This window comes from Macaca nemestrina, chromosome 2, assembly GCF_043159975.1.
Source record: "Macaca nemestrina isolate mMacNem1 chromosome 2, mMacNem.hap1, whole genome shotgun sequence".
Classification (NCBI taxonomy): domain Eukaryota; kingdom Metazoa; phylum Chordata; class Mammalia; order Primates; family Cercopithecidae; genus Macaca; species Macaca nemestrina.
In genome coordinates, this window is record NC_092126.1 from 37,129,928 (window position 1) to 37,142,500 (window position 12,573).

Here is a 12,573-nt window from a genome sequence, read left to right on the forward strand (position 1 = left end):
GGAACAAATGTGTTTATTATAGTGCTGAAAAATTATGACCACCAACAACCAGTGAAGGGCAGGAAGGAACAACACTATGAGATCATGAAAATGTCTTGCTTCTTGTATTAGTCTGTTCACATTGTGATACAGAAATATCTGAGGCTGGGTAATTTATAAAGGAAAGAGGTTTAATTGGCTTATAGTTCTGTAGAAGCATAGTGGCTTCTGAGGAGGCCCCAGGAAACTTTCAATTATGGTGGAAGGCAAAGGGGAAGCAGGCCTGTCTTCACATGGTGGAGCAGGAGAGAGAGAGTGAAGGGGGAGGTGCTACACACTTCTAAACAACCAGATCTCAGGAAAACTCACTATCACGAGAACAGCACCAATGAGGAAATCTGTCCCCATGATCCAGTCACCTCCCACTAGGCCCCACTTCTAACATTGGGGGGTTACAGTTCCACATGTAATTTGGGCAGCGACACAGACCCAAACCATATCACTTGTCAACAAACTTTCTTCTCTTGCTTTAACATTTTTGGGATTCTTTCCCAAACCTATTAAGTAATCATGATGGTTACAAATTTTCCAGTTCTACCACTCTTTCCAGTGCATTATTTTTATATCTTCGTTAAAGGGGCAAAGCAAATCCCCTACTTGTAATAATAAGACAGTATTGGAGACTGCCATTAAAACACAGGACAAGTAAAAAACAGATCTGTTCCAAGACACACAGGACTATCAATTTAGGAAATACACAGAAAATTAAAAGTTAAACTCAGTTGGATACATTAAATATGTGCCGCTTTTTGTATGTCAATCATACCTAAATAAAGTGATTTTAAAAGCAAATGATTCAACCTGTACCACCAACAGGTTTTGAGTGTATATACATTTAATATGTATTTATGAGTGGAGAACAACCTTAAACATTTTAAACAGCAGAGATACACAAAATAATTTTAGGTGGAAGTAATACAAAGTGCCTTGTGTTTCTGTCCTAGAATCAAATCATAGAAGTCTCAGGTTATTAATAAAACAAATATTGTTTTGAATATTAAAAATCATGTGTTTTGGGGAGGGAGAGAATTAACAGCCTTTCTCTGCCTTAAAATACTTTGCATTTTATGAAATTTACAATTGGAATGGAGGTGCTCCTAGAGTTGTTGGTATGCTAGGGAGGGAAATTGAGCACAGGAGCAAACTACTGTTTCTTAGTGCTCAGCTGAAGAAGTTTTCACTTAAAAGAGCTGTTGAAGTCATTTCTATTTTAGAAGTCTAGTATAAATGACTTTTTCTATGTATTAACTAGAATTAATGGTAATTTGTGAAATGTTTTATCATTTTTAAAAATTAGAATCTATATCTCAGCCAGTGAAGCAGCAGACACTGCTGCGTGTCATAATCTAACACCTGTAGTCTACCAGTCTGCATGGACTGTAAGCAGGTGTGGAGAGAACCGGAGTTCACTTATCAGCAACATGACCATGAAATTGACTGTTGAGTCTTTATACTATTAATTACCATATATGTGCCTTTTTTCTGGTATTTTATTCCCACTGGATGCTTTTTATTAAGACCTTATACCTGTGAACACATTTGGAGCACAACTTACTGTCTTTAAGGTGCAGGTGGAAAATTGGGAGGCAGTAAGCAAGAAGAGTGCACTCACTCTCTGTTCTTACTCTTCTGGAGCCCAGGCTTGTCTAGCATGAAACTGGAGGTGAACCCAACCATCGGTATCTACAGGGAGACTTCTCCCATGGTCTTCTCTTGTGGAGATTCCTCTGCCTCTGGTGTCCCACCCTGGCTGCAGTTCTGGCCCTGGAGGCCAGCAAAGCACCTGGGGTAGAAGTTGTCTTACAGCCGTATTAACTTCTTCAAGGAGAGCAGCAGACTCTTCCACGGCAGGCAGCACCCCCCCAGGAGGAAGAGCCACCTCAGGAGGATGTGTCTCCTCAGAACTTTTCAGGGATGTTTACCCCTTGTCCACCTTTGATTTTTTTTTTTTTTTTTTTTGTAATGATTTCCGAATTCTGGCCTCTTTCGCTGTGCTAGGAATGTCCTTTTGTTTTGGGTAGGCGAAGGCACACGGGTGCTTATGTGCATCTAATTTCTGGCCTTTGGTGCTCAGCTTTAATTGTTGGCACCAGGGACACAGAATGTTCTGGCGAATCAGGTTAATGGGTAGCAGTTTAGAGGGTAATGGAGGGATTGGTATCTTCTGAGGTTTTAGGTTGTTGTCACTGAACTCTGCCTTCCTCTTTGGGCAGAGCACTTTGTCACCTTTGACAGGTATTTTCATTTGGTCCCCTTTGCTGATGCTCCTGGCAAAGCAATTGTGCTTGGTTAATTAGAAGTTTGCTGATCTTCTTCCCTTGACTTCTCTGTGGAGTTCTACTCTTTGCCTTTTTGACTTCTCCATACTCAGAAAAGAGGTGGAGATTGATAAAATTTTTCCAGAATCAAAACACTTCTTTCAAGTATGTGTTATAACACATTCATACTCCGATTTGAGCAGTATATGATATAGGAACTAGAAAATAGGGCTTTATGTTTTTGTCATTGTATTAGTTCATTCTCTCATTGCAATAAGGAACTACCTGAGACTGGGTAAGTTATGAAGAAAAGAGGTTTAATTGACTCTCAGTTCCACAGGCTGCACAGGAAACATGGCTGGTGAGGCCTCAGGAAACTTAATCGTGGCCTAAAGTGAAGAGGAAACAGGCACATTTTCACATGTCAGAGGAGGAGACAGAGCAAAGGGGGAAGTGCTACATACCTTTAAACAACCAGATCTCATAAGAACTCACTATCACAAGAACAGCAAGGGGGAAGTCTGCCCCCTGATCCAATCACCTCCCACCAGGCCCCTCCAGCACTGAAGACTACAGTTCAACATGAGATTTGGGTGGGGACATAGTCAAACCACATCAGTCATTCTTATTTGTTTGAAAGGTACAGACCTAGAAGCAGTTAGTCCTACGGTGTAAACCACTGCTAATCAAATGACAGGTCCCTGATGAGATTAAAAGCTTGCACCAGAATGTAAATCAGTGTATATCCATCTTTCGCTGAGAAAATTTTGCTTGTAAGAATGTCAGTTACACTGAACGGTGTGTTTCATGACATACTTGATTTACACTTTGCCTCAGGCTTCTTATGCGGGATTGCTGTCTGTGAATAACTTCAGCCCACCTGCAAATCATACTTGGTGGATCACTAATATAAGCAACTTATTTTGTAAGTTAAGGCTTTCTGTGTTTCTGGTTACAGTGTTGGCACTGGGTTGGTTTTAATGGACATTCCTGCAGTTATTATCTTCTAGCTCCCTACAGGGCAGGTTGACTTTATGAAATGAGTAAGAAATTTGGAGTCCTGGCCCTGCCTCTTTTCAGCTGAATGGCCTTGGACAAGTAGCTTCCATCATTATTAGCATTTAATGTTCCTGAACTTTTCTTCACCTTTAATATTTATACTTGTCACAGTAAATAAAAAGAAAAATAATTCTACAAGGCTCATAAGAAAAAGTAGTAATCTTCCCCACCCCTCTGAACCTAGGATTCTTACTTCTGTGAGGAGTAATTTCAAGCCTTTAACTCTTTCTTTTGGCATTTTCTCTATGTTTCCAAGGAACCTTTTTTACTGCTATATTTTCATTTATAATTTTAGCTGTTTAATGACTTGGTACTATGAAAGATGAGGGGTTTTGCTGTCTTACATACAATTATCATCCCCTCATCCTTCCAGGAGTGTATATCTTAATTTTTTGTTAGATCAGTATTCAGCATTTGTATCATTAAAATGGTAAATATTATTCACAGTTGAGTCAGGTAGTGTAATAAGCAGACTTGTTTTTTGTACTGTTTTTTTTGTTTTCCTGGAAGTTACTAATTGTCTCACTTTCAATTGTTTTTTTAAACATACCTACCATTGATTGTTTCTGAACTCTCTGACACAGGTGTAAATCTTCTGTCGTTGTGTTTAGACATGGCAAGTAATCTGTCCATTTTCTTTTCTTTCATTTCTTTTCCCTGTGAAGACATCTCTCCTGGAGCTTGCCATTCTCCAATGTGGGTAGGTTGCTTTCAAGGATATAGCTGTCATCGTGAGAACTCCCTTCACCATTATTCTGGAAGTTTTCTGTGCTCCTCTATTTGTGTTTCTTTGCATTCTCTGTCACCATATTTATATGTTTACGTTTCCATTTTGATAGAGCATAGTTTTGAGATCTTGTATATCTGAAAATAATCTTTATTCTGTTTTCAGGCCTGATTGGAAGTTTGACTGGCTGTAGAAATCAGCTTTAGAAGTAAATTTCCCTCAGGATGTTTACAGTTAAATATGAATTATTTCAGACTTTAATTTTTGGTAATGGCAGAGTAGGTAATTTGGGCCAGTCCACTCACCGAGGACAAATATTACGTTAGATTTAAAAAAATTTTGGCTTGAAGCAAAATGCTATCAGGATGGTGAACAATTACCAGGCTGGGATCTGGGCTGGGCAAGAGGTTCAGGGAGGTGTGTCCAGGGTTTGGGGCCATTATTAACTGAAAGTAAAGAAAGCAGCCAAGAGGATAAAAGATTGAGTGGTATTTTTGATAACTTTAAGGGGCTAAGGGTCTGTGATGGTTCTGAACGCCTCCTCAGTTTGGCTAAAGACCCTGAAAGGCTGCATCCTAGGAGTAAGGGTGGACCAGAACAGGCCCTCTTGATAAAACCATTCAGCTTCAAACATCTAAATCCCTGAAATCAGTTTAAATTAAACTTAAGAGTGCTACTGTCCCCAGGCATCTCCAAAGTGCTAGGGCTTCCAGGAACCTGGAAGAAGCAAATGTAAATTTTCTCCAAAGGAAAAATCACCATTCTAGGTTTCAGATTATTCAAATAATTTTGCAAATATAATGCTTGGTACTTGCTCAGAAAATAACCTCAGACAACATGGACCAGGAGACAAGACAACACAAATGAAAAATAGTAGAAGTAGCAGAAGATAGAAATAGACCCGTGATAAATCTAGATATTTGTCATTATCATGCACACAGATTACAATTACAATGTTTATTGCGTTCAAGGAGCTGAAAGATAAGCTTGAGCATTTCAAAAAAGAATTAAAAACCGTAAAAATAAATTAGTGGAAATTTTAGAACTGAAAAATAGAATGACTGAAATTAAGGGCTTAAAGATTAAGGGATAATTAGTGAACTAGATGATGTGACAGAAGAAAATGTCTAGAATAAAGCACAGGCAAAATGATAGAAAATATGGATGAAAGGATATGAGAAAGAGGATACAACAAGAAAGTCTAATATACGTGTTTTTGGAATCCCTGAAGGAAAAAAAAGAATGAGAATGGGCACAAGCAATATTTGAAGAGATAACTGGCTGAGATTTTGCCAAAGGTGAGGAAGGCCATGTATTTAAGAAGTCCAAGAATCTCAAGCAAGATAAGTAAAAAGAAACAGTTACCATGGTTGAAAACTAAAGACAAAGGGAAAAATCTGAAAAGCAATCAAAGACAAAAAAGATTATCTACAAATAGCTCTTAACAGTTGACTTGTCAGCCAAAAAAGTGAAAGCCAGAAAACAATAAAATATCTATAAAGAAAGAACATGACTTTTTCCTCTACCGAACGAGAATTCTGTATCTAGAATAACGGTAAAATAAAGACATTTTCAGATGAACAAAAATTGAGAGAATTGGTCACAAGCAGATCTGCACTAAGGAAATATTAAAAAATGTTTTTTAGGAAGAAAGAGAGTGATCCCAGATTGACCCTCAGATCTGCAGGAAGAAATGAAAAGCAGTAGTAAATTTATGGGTGAATCTAAATGGATATTGATTGTACAAAACAACAATAATAAATGGAGTTTTGCTATGTTGCCCAGGCTGGACTCAAGCTCCTGGGCTTAAGCAGTCCTACCTCAACCTCCCAAGTACCTGGGGCTACAGGTGCACGTCACTGTGCCCAGCTAACGGTAATTGCCTTTTGAGTTTAACGTATATATAAAATTATGGTGGCAATGGTATTATATTTAAGTCAGGTTGGGATAAATGGAATTAAAGTATTTCTAAGTCCTTGGGTTGCCTGGAAATTGGTAAAATTACTAATTAACATTAGACCTTGTTAAGTCACAAATCCATGTCTTTATCTTGAAACCATTAAAAATATATATTAGTAGAGAATATCTTACATGCTAATAGAGAAAAATGGAATGATAAAAAAAGTAATCAGTCCCAAAGAAGGCAAGAAAGAAGAGAAAAAGGAACAGAGCTTATTAGTACAAATATTATGTAACAAGATGACAGCTTTAAATCAAAATAGGTTTGTTAAATGTAAATGCAGTAACTGGCTTAATTAAAAGATTAAAAACTGTCGAACTGGATCAGATAAACAAATGCAATTATTATTTAATGTTTATAGAAATACAAAAACATTGAAATTAAAAGGTAAAATATATAACATGCAGTTTGAGTAGAAAGATGGTATAACTATATTCTTATCAGAAAAAGTATAATTGGAGCAGAGGCCAAAATCATTACTCAAGGTGAAAAAAAACACTTCATAATGAGAAAATGTGAAATTTCAGGATATGTAACTTTAGCAGACATTCTTTGTGCCCTGTAGTATGTCCTCTTTGCCTCCTGATTTCATTTTAGCTATTGCATATAGGTCCTTGTGCGCTGCCAGTATGTACTATAACGGGTATCCAATCTTTTAGCTTCCTTGGGCCAGATTGGAAGAAGGATTGTTTTGGGCCACACATAAAATACACTAACACTAATGCTGGCTGATAAGCTAAAAAAAAAAAAAAAAAAATCTTGTGATGCTTTAAAAAAGTTCACAAATTTGTGTAGGGCTACAGTCAAAGCTGTACTGGGCTGCATATGGCCCGTGGGCTATAGGTTGGACAAGCTTGTCGTATATTATGTTTCTCTGGGGCCTTGGAAAGCTGCTCAGATGAAATCTGGAAGTGTCAGGGAGTTTACACTCTTAGGTCTTAGGTGAAGGTTCAAGTAATTGAGGGACTAGATGAATTCTCCAACTTCCCATCCCTCTGAGGGACGATTCTGAAACATACCATCTGGTTCCTTAGTGGGTTCCCAGTGGAATTCATCACCAGCTGCTTACTTCAGTAATATGCTTACTGTGCTCAATAGCATACCCTTTATTAGCTTTCCTTCCTTCTCTGCCTTGCTCTCCCTGTGTCCTCACTGTGCTTCCTGGGGTCACCTTCAGTTACCCTGAAGTCCGTGTCTCAGCCTACACTTTGCGGGGGGGACTCAAACCAAGATGAAAATATCTGAGTATCTAATGTAAATATCTAATTAAATAGTTTTAAAAGAAAATCCTCTTTGTCTTTTATCTGTATGTGAAAAGTGACAGAACTAGGAAAAAACAGATGAAGCCACAATCATAGGGGGGAATTTTAACACATTTTTCTTAGTAACTGATGGAATAAGAGACAAACATAAGAAAGAATATAGATTTGAACAGCATGATCAGCAAACTTGACTTAATTTATTTATATAGAATATAATACAACGGAATTTCAGAGTACACATTCTTAGCTGGCACAAACAAAACCCTTTCCAAAATTGACCATATGCTGGGCCATAAAGTAAATCTTGATACAATTCAAAAGCTTGAAATCACAGGTATGTTCTCTGAACATACTGGAAATAAGTTAGAAAAAGATAACTAGAAAATCTGCATATATTTGGAAATTAGGACATGAAGTTCTGAATAATTCATGGATCAGAGAGGAAATCACAATGGAAATTAGAAAATACTTTGAATTCAAAATGGAAATACAACATCAGACTTACAGAATGCAGATAAAATATCTCGGAGGGACGTTTATAGCCACAAGAGCATATATTAGAAAAGAGGAAGGGCTGAAAATCATTAAGGTAATGATTCATCTCAAGAGATTGGGAAAAGAACTTGCTAAATTTGAAGAATGTAAAAAGAAGGACATTTTAAAAAAATGAAAGTAAAAGCTTGGAAGTGATATGACATGAGAAAACTTCCACAAGAAAACCGATGTAACTGTATTAGCATGAGACAAAGTAAACATCAAAGCCAGAAGCAATACTAAAGATCTAGGGACACTTAAAAATTATGAAAGGATCAATTAACCAGGTTGCTTTATTAATTCAATTCTGTAAATACTTAATAACATGACCTTAAAATATACAAAGAAAAATGGACAGAATTAAGGGAACAATTAAGTACGTGGTAATCATGGAAGACTTAACACATAGCTCTCAATTAATACAACAAGCAGAGAAAACCTCAGTTAAGGTGAAGATTTGATCAAGATTAACAAACTTAACCTAATTAACAAACTTGACCTAATTAACCTAAATAGAACATTGTACCTAATAACTGCTGAATCCACATTCAAGTGAATATGGACCATTTACCACTACTGCCATAAAGCATGTCTCAACATATTTCAGAGGATTGGAGTCATGTTTTTTGACCAAGGTGGATTTAATCTAGAACTCAGAACAATGAAAGACAACCAGAAAATTCCTCAAAAGCTTGGAAATTAAGCAATATGCTTCTAAATAACCCATGAATCAGAAGAAATCACAATGAAAATTAGAAAATATTTTGGACTGAGTGATAATAAATATGGTACGTATCAAAACTTGTGGAATGCATCTAATGTGGTGCCTAGAATGTTAGCTGTGTGTGTATACATATAGCTACATTTTATACATTTTATATATAGCTAAAATTATATATATTAGAAAGGCTGAAAGTGATCTAAGTAGCCATTTCAAGAAAAACAAAAAAGTCCCAGCAAATTAAAACCAAAGAAAAGAGAAAGAAAAGATATAATAAAGATAAGACAGAAACTAATAAAAAACAAATGTATAAGAGGATGAACAAAGCTATTCTCCTTGAAAAAAAGTAATTAAATTGATAACCTTGGAAAGACTAATTAAGAAAAAAGGGGAGAATAACTAATGTTAGCAATTAAAATGAGAAACCATAATAGAGCCTCTGAATAGTAAAGGGGTTATAAAAAGATACTATGACCATGTACCCCCTCCCCGCAGTAAAACATTTAGATGTAATAGAAAAATCCCAAGGAAAGCACAGCATACAAGAAAGGTTGAAACATGTGAACAGTACCCTATTAAATTGATTTTTGATTGTTTTGTTTTGAGATGGAGTCTCACTCTGTCTCCCAGGCAGGAGTGCAGTTGCATAATCTCGGCTCACTGCAACGTCTGCCTCCTGGGTTCAGGCGATTCTCCTGCCTCAGCCTCTCGAGTAGCTGGAACTGCAGGTGCGCACCACCATGCCTGGCTAATTTTTGCATTTTTTTTTTTTTAAGTAGAAGTGGGGTTTCACCATGTTGGTCAGGCTGGTCTCAAACTCCTGACCTCAGGTGATCTGCCTGCCTCAGCCACCCAAAGTGCTGGGATTACAGGCATGAGCCACCATGCCCGGCTAAATTGAATTTGTTATTGAAAAACCTGCTCATAGAGAAATCTCTTGGGCTCAATAGCCTTCATTGGTGAATTCTACCAGATATTTTAAGAAATAAGTAACACCAATTTTTTATAAAATATTCCAGAGAACAGAAGAAAAGATTAGATTTTCCTAACTCCTTTTATGAAGCATCATAATCTTCATTTCAAAACTTAACAAGGACATAGCAGTTAAGGAAAATTACAGGCCAGTCTTATGTGAATGCTAATATAAAACTGTTAAACAAAATATTAAACTAAATCCAGCAATATTTAGAAAAGATATTACATACTAACTTAGGTTTATTCTAGGCATTCTAGGTTGTTTCAGCATTCATAAGTCAATATAATTCATCACATTATCAGAGGAAAAAACACCATAGTTATCTCAATCCAGGAAAAATATTTAATAAAATTCAGTTATCCATTTGTGATAAAAATATTAAAATCCCTTAGAAAATTAGAAATGTAAGGGAATTTCCTTAATCTAGTAAAATGGTATATAAAAAACTTAGCAGGTAGCAATTAATGTAACCCATTAGAAGCTTTCCTTAAGAGACTGTGAATGAGACAAGGATGCCCAGTATCACCACTTTTTTTGTTGTTGTTATGGTAGTGGAGGTGTAGCTAGTGCAATAAAGCAAGAAAAATAAATACAAGATATAAGGATTAGAGAGGATTAGAGATATAAGGATTTAGCATGTGCTTTGTTGGTGTACACAGAAAACCCAAAAAATCTATGTAGACAAACTTAGAATTAACAAATGAAATAGTAGGTTTGCTGAGTTAAAGGTTAATATACAAAAATTTATTGATTCTTTATACCAGCAAAAAGCAATTAAAAATGAAGTTAAAAAAGATACCCTTGACAAGAGTATCAAAAAAACCACCAAATACAGTAAATCCAATGAAAGAGGTACAAGACTTCTATACAGAAACCTCTAAATTATGGAGAGAAATTGAAACTGATATAAATGGAAGAATAGATTATGTTCATGGATAGAAAGACTCAGTATTTTAAAGGTATTGGTTTCTCCAATTTTGATCTATTAATTCAGTATTATTCTAATTAAAACTCCAGTATATTTTAAAGTGAAAATTGACAAGGTTGTTTCTCAAATTTATATGGCAGTAGCCAAAACAATCTTGATGAAGATCAATTAAGGTGGAACACTTAGGGTACTAGAAAACAGGATTTATTAAAAACTATATTAAGACAGTGTGGTATTGCAAGGATAGAAAAACAGACCAGTGGAACAGAGTAAAAGAGTCCCATAACAGAGATCCCACATATATGAACATTTGATTCATGACAAGATGGCACTGCAGGGTGGTGGGGAGTCTTTTCAATACATGGCACTGGACCAGCTGAGTAACAACACGCGGGAAAAAGGAAGATTTTGACTTCTAGTTTTATATCATACACCAAATTCAATTCTAGATGGATTATAAATTTAAATGTGAAATGCTGAAAATTTTCTAGACGACATAAGAGAAAGTGTCTTGGAGTAGGGAAAGATTTCTTAAAAAAATGATAAAAGGTTACTAATTTAGACTAGATTAAAATAATAAACTTTTCATATATTTACAACATGTGACCAACAAAAGATAAAGAACATCTATAAATTATTAAGTTAACTGAGTAGAAAAATGGGCAAAAGACAAATAGTCATTTCACAAAGGAAGATATCAAAATGACCAGTGAGCATGTGAAAAGGTGCTTGGTTTCACAGGTTACTAGGAAAATGCAAATTATTTTATACACCAGAATGGCTAAAAGTTAAAAGACTAATAATACTAAGTTACTATAGGGGTATGAAACAGCTCAATGTTTTATCAAAAAGAGAACTGTAGTTTTCTGTGCAAATATTTACTTTCAATTTATTTTAAAAAGCAACAATCGGTTCCCATTTTGAGTAGTAGAAAATATACATTTTGTGTATTTTTTCCCATGGGTATTCTGGATTGTTCCCCTTTGGACCTGAAAGTTTGGAAATGGTTGAACATGACTTAGCATGTTTGCTTTCTGCTTTAAACACTAAAAGTCCTTGTCTTTTCACATTTATCTTTTTACATTTACACAAAGTGCATTTGTATTTTTATACTTCGCTTATTTCTTTTATATTAATCTATTCTGTTTACATGCATTTTTTTTCCACTTTGTTTTATTCTAGAACTCTTGTAGTAGGAAGTACTAGAAGATCTGTGAATGTCTTAGTTTTGTTACCTTCATTAACAGCTAATATTCTCATTTCTGTTTAATGATCAGTGACTTAGTATTGCATAAGAATCAATAGTCTAACTAACTGTAAATTGAAGCTCTTATTTCTCCCTTTCAGTGTTACTGAAGTTTTATTTTCTGGGAGGGGGATATTGAATTCCATATTATTGTTTTTAGTGTTTTTTCAGAATCATTTTTCCGGAATACTTTTTACCTTTTTGAGGATGGACTTTTTGCAGTTCACTTTAACTATGTAGTGTGTACAAATGACATTTCAGCCAGACTTGGAGGAGCTGTTCTGGCATTTTGATTTGCAAATCAAACATGCACTCTATCTTTTAGTCTCTTTTCATTGTATTTCTTCTCCTTGTTTCTTTTGGATCTGGTACTGTCATCTGCATTTCTTTATTAATTAACAAATTTGCCTGGAGATCATTTTTACTGCTCCTTGTCTTAAAAACATTTTACTTCCTACTTTTCTTCTTATCAATAAACAGGATATATGTAATTTGGGATTTATCTAATCTGTTAGTGATGGATGAAAAGACTCAAAGTGCCAAGAGATCAGGGAAATTCAGATCAATCCAGGAAGGAGGAATCATTAGGTGTGACTCTCAAGAACAGGGATATTCAAGTGGGTCACAGGGTCATTCTGGCAAAGCGTTTTCTTCTGGCTGTGGGTTCTCAAGGGATATAGGTGATTCTAGTGAAAGAAGAGAGCCAAATGAGAGTGATTGTGAAGCGTTGTAGTCAGAAAGGTGATGGTTTTCCTTTTTTTTAAATTTAAATTTTATTTTAAATTCAGGGGTACATGTGTAGGTTTGTTATATAGGTAAACTTGTGTCACGGGGTTTTGTTGTACAGATTATTTCATCACACA

General features: G+C 35.7%; 1 protein-coding gene and 1 pseudogene across 31 annotated transcripts in view; one reads left to right on the plus strand and one right to left on the minus strand.

The window, feature by feature from the left end:
• The window catches only part of LOC105469894 (centrosomal protein 63), a 135,730-nt gene that overhangs the window by 24,633 nt on the left and 98,524 nt on the right, over positions 1-12,573 (plus strand). The window lies entirely within an intron of this gene.
• LOC139360784 (developmental pluripotency-associated protein 4 pseudogene) lies at positions 1,530-4,025 on the minus strand (annotated as a pseudogene).